The sequence below is a fragment of the Lactuca saligna genome, chromosome 4, assembly GCF_052625555.1.
Source record: "Lactuca saligna cultivar CGN05327 chromosome 4, ASM5262555v1, whole genome shotgun sequence".
Taxonomy (NCBI): Eukaryota; Viridiplantae; Streptophyta; class Magnoliopsida; order Asterales; family Asteraceae; genus Lactuca; species Lactuca saligna.
Window position 1 is genome coordinate 307,365,132 of NC_136420.1, and position 8,452 is coordinate 307,373,583.

The 8,452-nt window shown below is 34.4% G+C and overlaps 1 non-coding gene across 1 annotated transcript; it reads left to right on the forward strand.

Annotated features, from left to right (window-relative positions):
• The first annotated feature begins 548 nt into the window (after positions 1-548).
• On the forward strand, positions 549-655 carry LOC145044662 (small nucleolar RNA R71). The gene has a single exon (XR_013681608.1). It is a non-coding gene; the product is annotated as a small nucleolar RNA R71 (small nucleolar RNA).
• The last annotated feature ends 7,797 nt before the right edge of the window (positions 656-8,452 follow it).

Sequence of the window (8,452 nt, forward strand, 5' to 3'; positions counted from 1 at the left end):
TTATGAATCTAGTGAGCATTTCTTCTAAATTGGCTTTCTTTTCCATCACCGGCTCTTCCTTTTGATAGAATCCCCTCTCCTTCTGCTTGTATTTCTCCTCCTTAGCCTTTTTATATTCTTTGTATGGGAGCCATTCCTTCTTCAGTTTCCTCCAATCTTCGTCGTATCTATCGCCACTAGAGTAAAACACTTGAGCCTTCTTATTTCCATTTTCGTCTAGATCACAATCCTTGGTGAGGTGGGGCCCTCTACAATTCTCACATCCAACTCGAATAGCATGGATTTTTTGATCCATTTTTGTCATCCTTCTATCTAGACTATCGAGCTTAGCTATTACCGCCGCCATGCTATCATTCACCGAGTTCACTGCTCCCCGACTTACTTCATTTCTCGAATTGTGGTATTCTCTAGAATGCTTAGAGAATTCCTCAATTAACTCCTTGATTTCCGGAGGCGGCTTTCTGGTGAGCTGGCCTTGTGAATCGAGCAATTGCCTTGTGGTGACATTGACTCCATCATAAAAAATGGAGACCTCTTGTTGTCTATTAAGGTCATGATGTGGGAAATTTCTAAGCAAACCTTTGTATCTTTCCCAAGCTTCATAAAGAGATTTACCGGGTTGTTGCTCGAAGTTGGCGATGGATTTCTTCAACTTAGCTATCTTGGAAGGCGGGCAAAAGTGGTCTATGAATTCGTCTTTCATCTTGGCCCATGTGGTGATCGATCCGGGAGGAAGTGACTTGAGCCAATCCTTCACAGCACCTTTAAACGTGACTGGGAGCATGCGAAGTAGCTGGGTCTCGCGAGGCACATTTGGTACATTGAAGTAGTCAGCCACATCATTTACTTCATCCAAGTGCTTGTAGGCGTCTTCGTGGTCTTTCCCATAAAAAGGGATCTCCTTGAGTTGAGCGAGAATATTGCCTTTTAGCTCGAAAGTAACGGTTGCGGGAATTGCGGGTTGCACAAGTCCCGGGCCGGTGTCATCACGTATCCTCTTCTTCCATTCCCCCATGGGGATTTCATCGATATTAGCCATAGCGGTAGCTAAATCGTCTTCAAACTCGGATCCGTGCTCGTATGTGGGTTCGTCCTCTTCCTCGGTCTCGTACTCGGTATCTTTTTGAATTGGATCTTTGATTGTCAAAGAGGCACTGGATGCTCCTGATTTGTTGCTCCTTTTCTTGCTGAAAACAGACTTGAGGTTTTTGAGTGGTGAGTTCTTTAAAGAAGCGGATTCTCCAACGGTTTTGCCTTTGCTCCTTCTTAGTGCGGTTTCCGGATCTTCAAGAGGGGGGACCAGAGGTGTATCAGATCCTCGGGTCATGAAACAACTGCAAACAAAACAGAAAACGCGTAAAAAGAACAAAAAATAAAATAAAATTAAAGCTGATTCAGCGTTGTACTCGCCGAGTCTCCGCGAATGCACTCGGTGAGTCCAAGGTAAATCAGGTTTTTTTTTTTTTTTTTTATTTTTTTTTTTTTATTTTTTTATTTTTATACTACCTACTAAATTAAACAGTAATTAACTTTGTGTAAGATAAATCTCACACAAAGGATCGATTGAATTAGAATTTAATGCTAATTTTAGAACCGTTCCCTGACAACGGCGCCAAAAACTTGATGTGCTTAAACTCACTTAGTTTTAATCCTACTTTTAGTTGTAAAATAAACACACAAAGGCAGTGTACCTATCAATTGTGGAATAGTTCAAGCAAATAGGGCATCGAACACAGGGAACGGTAAATTAAAAATAAAAACTAATTCTATCTAAATTAATTAATAAGTAGAGGGTTTTCTTTAGTTTTACAAGACTAGAAACTTACTAACTATTACTTAATCTAAAAACTAGAAAAACAAAGAATTAACTAGATTCAATAATACGAAGGAACTTCTGTTTAGTTCAACTCAATTGATCCTATGGTTGATTTCAAGGTAATAGTGCAATGGATTAATTCTTTTGTTGGTTACCGATTTAAGTGATTAGGTTCGCGTTCACTACACTAATCCTTAGTGAATAAACTAACTTAAACAGTGATCAGTTGTCTAATTCAATTTGGTTCACTAGATTAATTATTCGGATTACTTTAGACTAACAATAGTTAATTAATTTGGTTATTAATTAACTTCTTGTTGATGGTCATCACACAAGCTTGCACATGAATTTACTTAATTTTCTTATTAACTCTAGTTTCATGTTCATTAATCCTAGACATATAACAAAGTAGTCACCAGGTATATGAGGTTGATAATCAAACGATGTTCATTCTATTTAATTACCTTCATATTAACAGAAAATTAATTATCATTCACACATAAGGTTCTTTAGCAAGCTAAAATAACAAATAAATCACCAATATTGAATTGATCCTACCAATAATCAAACCATAGTCTCAATTTTGTTTCCCCAAACAGAAGTTAAGAGTTTTAGCTCATGATTGAAGTAAATAACAGCATAAAAACGAATTCTAATTGTCTAACCATAGTGGAAAACAAAAGATTAAGTATAATGATGAAATTTGCCTCAAATCTCCTTCGGGATTGAATTGTAGCTTCTATCTTCGTCTTCTAGGGTTTCTCTGGCCTCTGAATCGCAGCTAATTACTCCAGAATTGTCCCAGAAGTTTTTTCCCTCGATCTGAGAAGTTATCTATATATTTGCTTATCGACTCGTCGAGTCAGGTGGCGACTCGTCGAGTCCGTCTCACAATCTCCGTATGCGATAAGCATCTGGGTTCCCGAGTCATTATCTTCACTTGGATTCGCCGAGTAGTCGACCCTACTCGCCGAGTAGGTGCTATTTTTGGTGTTTTTCTTCTTTATCCAATTCCCGAGCTCATAACCGCTTCTCGTGCTTCCTTTTGCTTCCGAGCTTCATTTTTGGACTGAAAATACAATTCAAACACTTTTAAGTACTTTTTGTCCATGAAATGCAATAATTTAGCTAATAAATGAATAAAAATCTATACTTAATACAAACTAAATATGCACATATCACGTAACTATCTTTATTATTTTTATCATATGATTGCTAAAAAAATAGTTACATGTGGTTGAGATAGATTCCAACTAAAGTTGCATTTGCTGGTATATTGTAGGGTGCCAATCGAGGACATGACACAACAAAAATAAAGGGTATAAGACAGAATTTGGATGAAATTTGGATTTGAATTCATATTTGTGTTTAGTGTAAAAAAACATGGCGCCTTTAAAAAATTCGACATGAAATTGATATTATATTAACTAGGGTAGAGGATACCCCGAGATCCAATGTAGATCCGCCCATGGATGTACTAGACACAACCTTAAAATACGACAGAGGTGTCAAATTGGGTAATCGTTTCGTATTTTTTGACCGACTAACATGAACAATATTTTATTTATGTAACACAAACACGAAGATGACATGATGTTATAATTATTTAACGTACATGAAAGCGACTAAATTAAAATAGAAAAAATATGACAAACACAAAAAAAATGACATAAAATAACCATTAGTGTATTAGACTCATGTTTAATCATATAAACACGACAAAAATCATAAAAATAAAATAATTTTCAGTAGTATAAATTTTTTCAGGAAGGTTTCTTTTATGTTGTGGTCCTTAACATAAATATGTTTAGGCAAATAATAAGAAAAGTTGTAGTTGGTTCAGGGAGCTATGGCGATAGGGTGTTATTCGGAATGTTGTAAGTTCAAATCTGCTTTCTAACATTTCATTTATTTTATTTTCGTGGCTATATAAAATGATTTTATATAGCATTATACATATTTTATATCTATTATATTATGATGTTATGAAAATTAACCATAATTATAGAGTTGTCCAAGTGGTAATCTATTGAACTTTTAACTTGGATGCCCCTATTTCGAATCGTGGTCTTAACACCGGTGTATTTTATTTTGTTTTTTAGTTTCTATCTTATATCCCTTCAACTTGTTTCTTTTAATTCAAAATTGTCCATCATCGGCCATAACATGAAACATAGCTCCTATAAGCTACACAAGCTTTTCAATTCTCAGCAAGTTAAACTTTCAAATGGGTATAGAATTAAACCCGAAACCGAGTTTGGAAAATGAAAAAGCCGAAAAACAGAACCATCGGTTTAAAATAATTATTTACCTTGAATCTGACTTTGCTAATAACTACATGTGCTCTTCCTTTACCTATGTTTCTATTTGGCTACATAATGGTTGTTGTGGGTAGATATAGTTATTTTTGATATGATGGAAAGATTGGTTGGTTTGGGTGGATATCGTTGCTTTAATGTGATGGAAATCGTGGATGTTTTTTTTTTCTTCAGCTATATGAATGTTATGGAATTTCCAAATTTCCATGGATTTTCATACATTAAGCATTAGAAAATACCATTTGTAACACCTGTCCTAGGTATTATTATTTAATTTTCTAAGTTTTAGGGTTTTGATGTTGGGACTCGATGAGTTGGGAGCGCCGACTCGTCGAGTAGAGAACATTTTGAGGACGCAGGATCTAGACCCTATTCGACGTGTTGGAAGGCCAACTCGACGAGTAGGTACTATAAAATAAAACCCTAATTTTAGGGTTTGCACCCTATATAATCTTCTTAAGAACTTTGTGGCTGCTCTTCCATCAGCCTCCAAATCCTAAGAATGTTTGTGTTAAACCCTAATCCCCATTCTCTTTCATTTTGTGAGCTAGAATGACTTGTGAAGCTTTAAAGGAAGGAGATAGTAAGGAGAAGAAGAAGATCCAACAAACCAAGCCCGCATTCTTGAACTTGACCATCTTGTGGACTGTGGTAAGTCTTCAAGATTCGATTTTTATCCTAGAATATGGATAGATCTTGAGTTTACTCTTCATTTCCTATCATTCCTATTGATTGCATGCATAGGGTTCATAAAGTTTGCAACTTTATGGATCTCCAAGGAAAAATAGTCCCTAGGTGGGCTAGATCTAGCTTTTGATAAACCAAGGATGCCATGCAAGGTTTTTAGAGTATATTTCCCCTTTTTATCCATTTTGACTTAAAGACATGCATTAGACATGCATGTCCATAAAGCCTCCATCTTTGGAACGTTTTGAGGACTAGAAACTTCTATGGAAAGGAGGGATTCCAGATCCCTAAATTTTTAGAAACTCATCATTATTTGGTTAGCTAAACTAAATCAGAAAAGCAAATAACTCAAACCATATAAATCAAACTTAATTTTGTTTGAATGGGTTTATTCAATTCCGTTGTTTCCAACCTCGTTAGGCTTTATTTTTTGTTTTCTTACATAATCCTGAACTAGGTGTGTTACCCCGCGTTGCGTGTCCAAATGTGTGAATTTTTTTTGGTCTAACTCATTAAACACATACAAAGGAGGGAAAGATATGAAGCTAATAATTTTCCAACAAATTTGATAGTTTTGACCACTATTAATAACCATTTTATTTTTTTTAGTAAGAACTGAATTTTCGAAAAATCATTTGAATTACTCGGGAATTGAAAACATTGATTTTATAATGCTTTATCCCAAATTTAAGACCCAAGTCTTATGGTACATTAGATAAACTCTACAGTTTCACACAAATGCAATTACAATAAGCAAGCAAAAAGAATATAAAATAAATGTAGCATCACTAACCCGTTAATAGAAAATATATTTGTAATCCCATATAAATAGCTCACCACCCAGGCAACCTGAGGCAACAATATTTCAAACCTCGGATTGGAAAAGGTATGAGTTTAGTGAATGATTCATAAATTACTTGGAGTTCCTAATTTTGGAGTATAGATAACATCAGTAGGAGTAAAAAGCATGGTTGTTTTGTACCCAAAGCCCCATTGAAACTTGTATTACACTACTGCAAAAGTAATTCCATTAGTGATCAAATTGATACCAAATCACAACATTTCAAAGTAGAGAACAATAGATTTCCTAATTAGACACACAAAAAAAAACAACTATTACTTGTATGTTGTTCTAGAAGGTGATATTTTAGAAAGTATTCCAATGAAAACAAGCTTTTGTTATTATCTCATATAAATAAGATTTATGCAAAGACATAATAAGGTAGCATAATCCACTAACATGAAAAGATCGAAACTACACATCTACATAGGTTGCTGCAACCCCAACAATGTCATATCAATTTAAATAAACAATAAAATAAAGAAAATCATCTTTAGGGGAAGCGAAACCTAGAAAATTACATGACCAAGTATATGCAAACACACACACACACACAACTATAATTCCCCAAATGCACAAAAGAAAACCTTCGGTTTTAGTATAATATAAAGTTGCAACAAGTAGCAAAAAGTGAAGTACGATTTTGGTCCTTTTTCAATTTAAAATGACTATATCACCCTTCATATGCATTTTTATAAATATTTGGTATTAATTTGAGACTTATCGTCTTATTGTATTCACTTGGCCCAAGTAATCCCACCCTTCCTTTTCGGTTGTAATAACCCACCCACCTAATAAAAGCTTGTAAAATATAAGCTAAAGGGTAAAAATAGTCATCTTAATTGTGATGAATTAGTTAGATACTCAGAGAGGAAAAATACAATTCACTCAGCACCTAATCCAGACAATATTTTGTAAACTATCCAATGTAATATCCCAGTCAATACTCATGATTAACTTCAAAATTCATCTTAATTTTAGAGCTTCTTTGAGCATTAAAACATTCTGTCTAACCGAGTAATAATTAAATGATTAATTTGATTTGATGCATCATGCATATGCAAATATGCAATATGTTTGTTTTTCTCCCAATTAAAGGAAACGTCAACTTCTTACAGATTTAGGTGCATCCAAAGTACATTTAAATGCATCCAAAGCAACTCCAGAGTCAATTGAAATTAACATTTCTCCAAGATCAGGAAAACTGTGCACCATTACTTAAGATATTAGAATAGTCAAACAACTTTAATGAAATTAAATTGATAAGAAATATGCTGTGTTGTTTAATATTTTTTGAAGCATCACAACAATCATCCTCATGAAAAAATTACCTTTTGGTACCTCTGATAATTTCTTCCGAAGCTACCCTTTTTCTCAGCAATCATTCTTCGGTACTTTATTGTTGACATTTGTTTTACCGAAAGAACAATCTATAAAACAAAGCACAAATGAGATGTCTAAAATCTAAATAGACTTACTGTTAAAAACACAAAACACAGAGAATGAATGCATATTACATACATGATACTGATGATGATTAGGTGTTTCCAAATCAATAGGGATCTCAATCAAATTTTAATCAAAGCATCTAGATTTATATAAAAGAGAAAACAGGGGAACTATAAAGATTCTAGTAAATGATCATTACTTTATAAAATACAAATACAACAATACAACAAAAGAATCATATTGAAGAAATTGATTCTAAAGAAAAAAAAATCGAAAGAGAAGAGCCACAATAAAAAAAGAAGAAGAGACAGTGTACCAGAAAAGGCAAACAACCACACCAATCAGGAAAAATCGTATTCAACCTACACATACAAACACCATTTTCCATATCGGCCGCTGATTCCTGTAAAGTCACAATTTTCTCTATTACAACTTTGTCTTCTCAGATGGTTTTCAATTGTAACTCATTGATTCGATTGATCTGATTCAAAATCAACTCTCCTAAATCCCCACAGCTAAATAACAGAATTTGCTCACCAAGGTTGGCCTCAAGCTGGATTCCAGACCTGAGAAATCATGCTTCTAAGAGCTTCACTTGCATTAGGGCTTAGTTAATTGGGTTCTGTTAAGTATATTATGGTTGGTTTAAAGAACGATGACATATTATGAAGATTACGATTACCTTAGAAGAAGAAGTGGTCGGATCTTCTTTGGAAAGATTTTCCGTAAAATTATGTGGATTAACCTCGCTAGGTTTCGGAAAATCATTAGTCGAACATGATGCAATTACCACCTGTAACAAAGAAAACACACATTGGAACTTCAATTCACGAAGAGAAGAATGATTAAAATGTAAATCAGAGTTATCTGAACATACGGTGGGAGAAGGTGGTTCGTGATGAGATTGTCGGAACGTGGATCCATAAATGTCCAGCATTCCAAAGACTGTAACCATTCGTGCTCTCTGCTACCAAATGAAAACGTTAAATAACAAAAATCAATCATTAAATGAACAGAAAGGAATCCGAAAACCATATATATATATATATATATATATATATATATATATATATATATATATATATATATATATATATATATATATATATATATGCAATTACTAACACAGCGGCAGAGGCACTGGTAGAGGAGGTGTCACCGGATATTGTGGTAGCTGAAATCGAAGAAAAAAGGTGGAAGTCGGCAGATAGCAGGGGCACCGGAAGTGACAGGAGATGGTTGAGGTCAGAATGAAAGAATGGAAAACATACCTGGATAAAGTAGAAAACGAGATGGTGAAAAATAAGTAAGAAGTGGTGGAGAGAAGACAAAGAAGAGAAG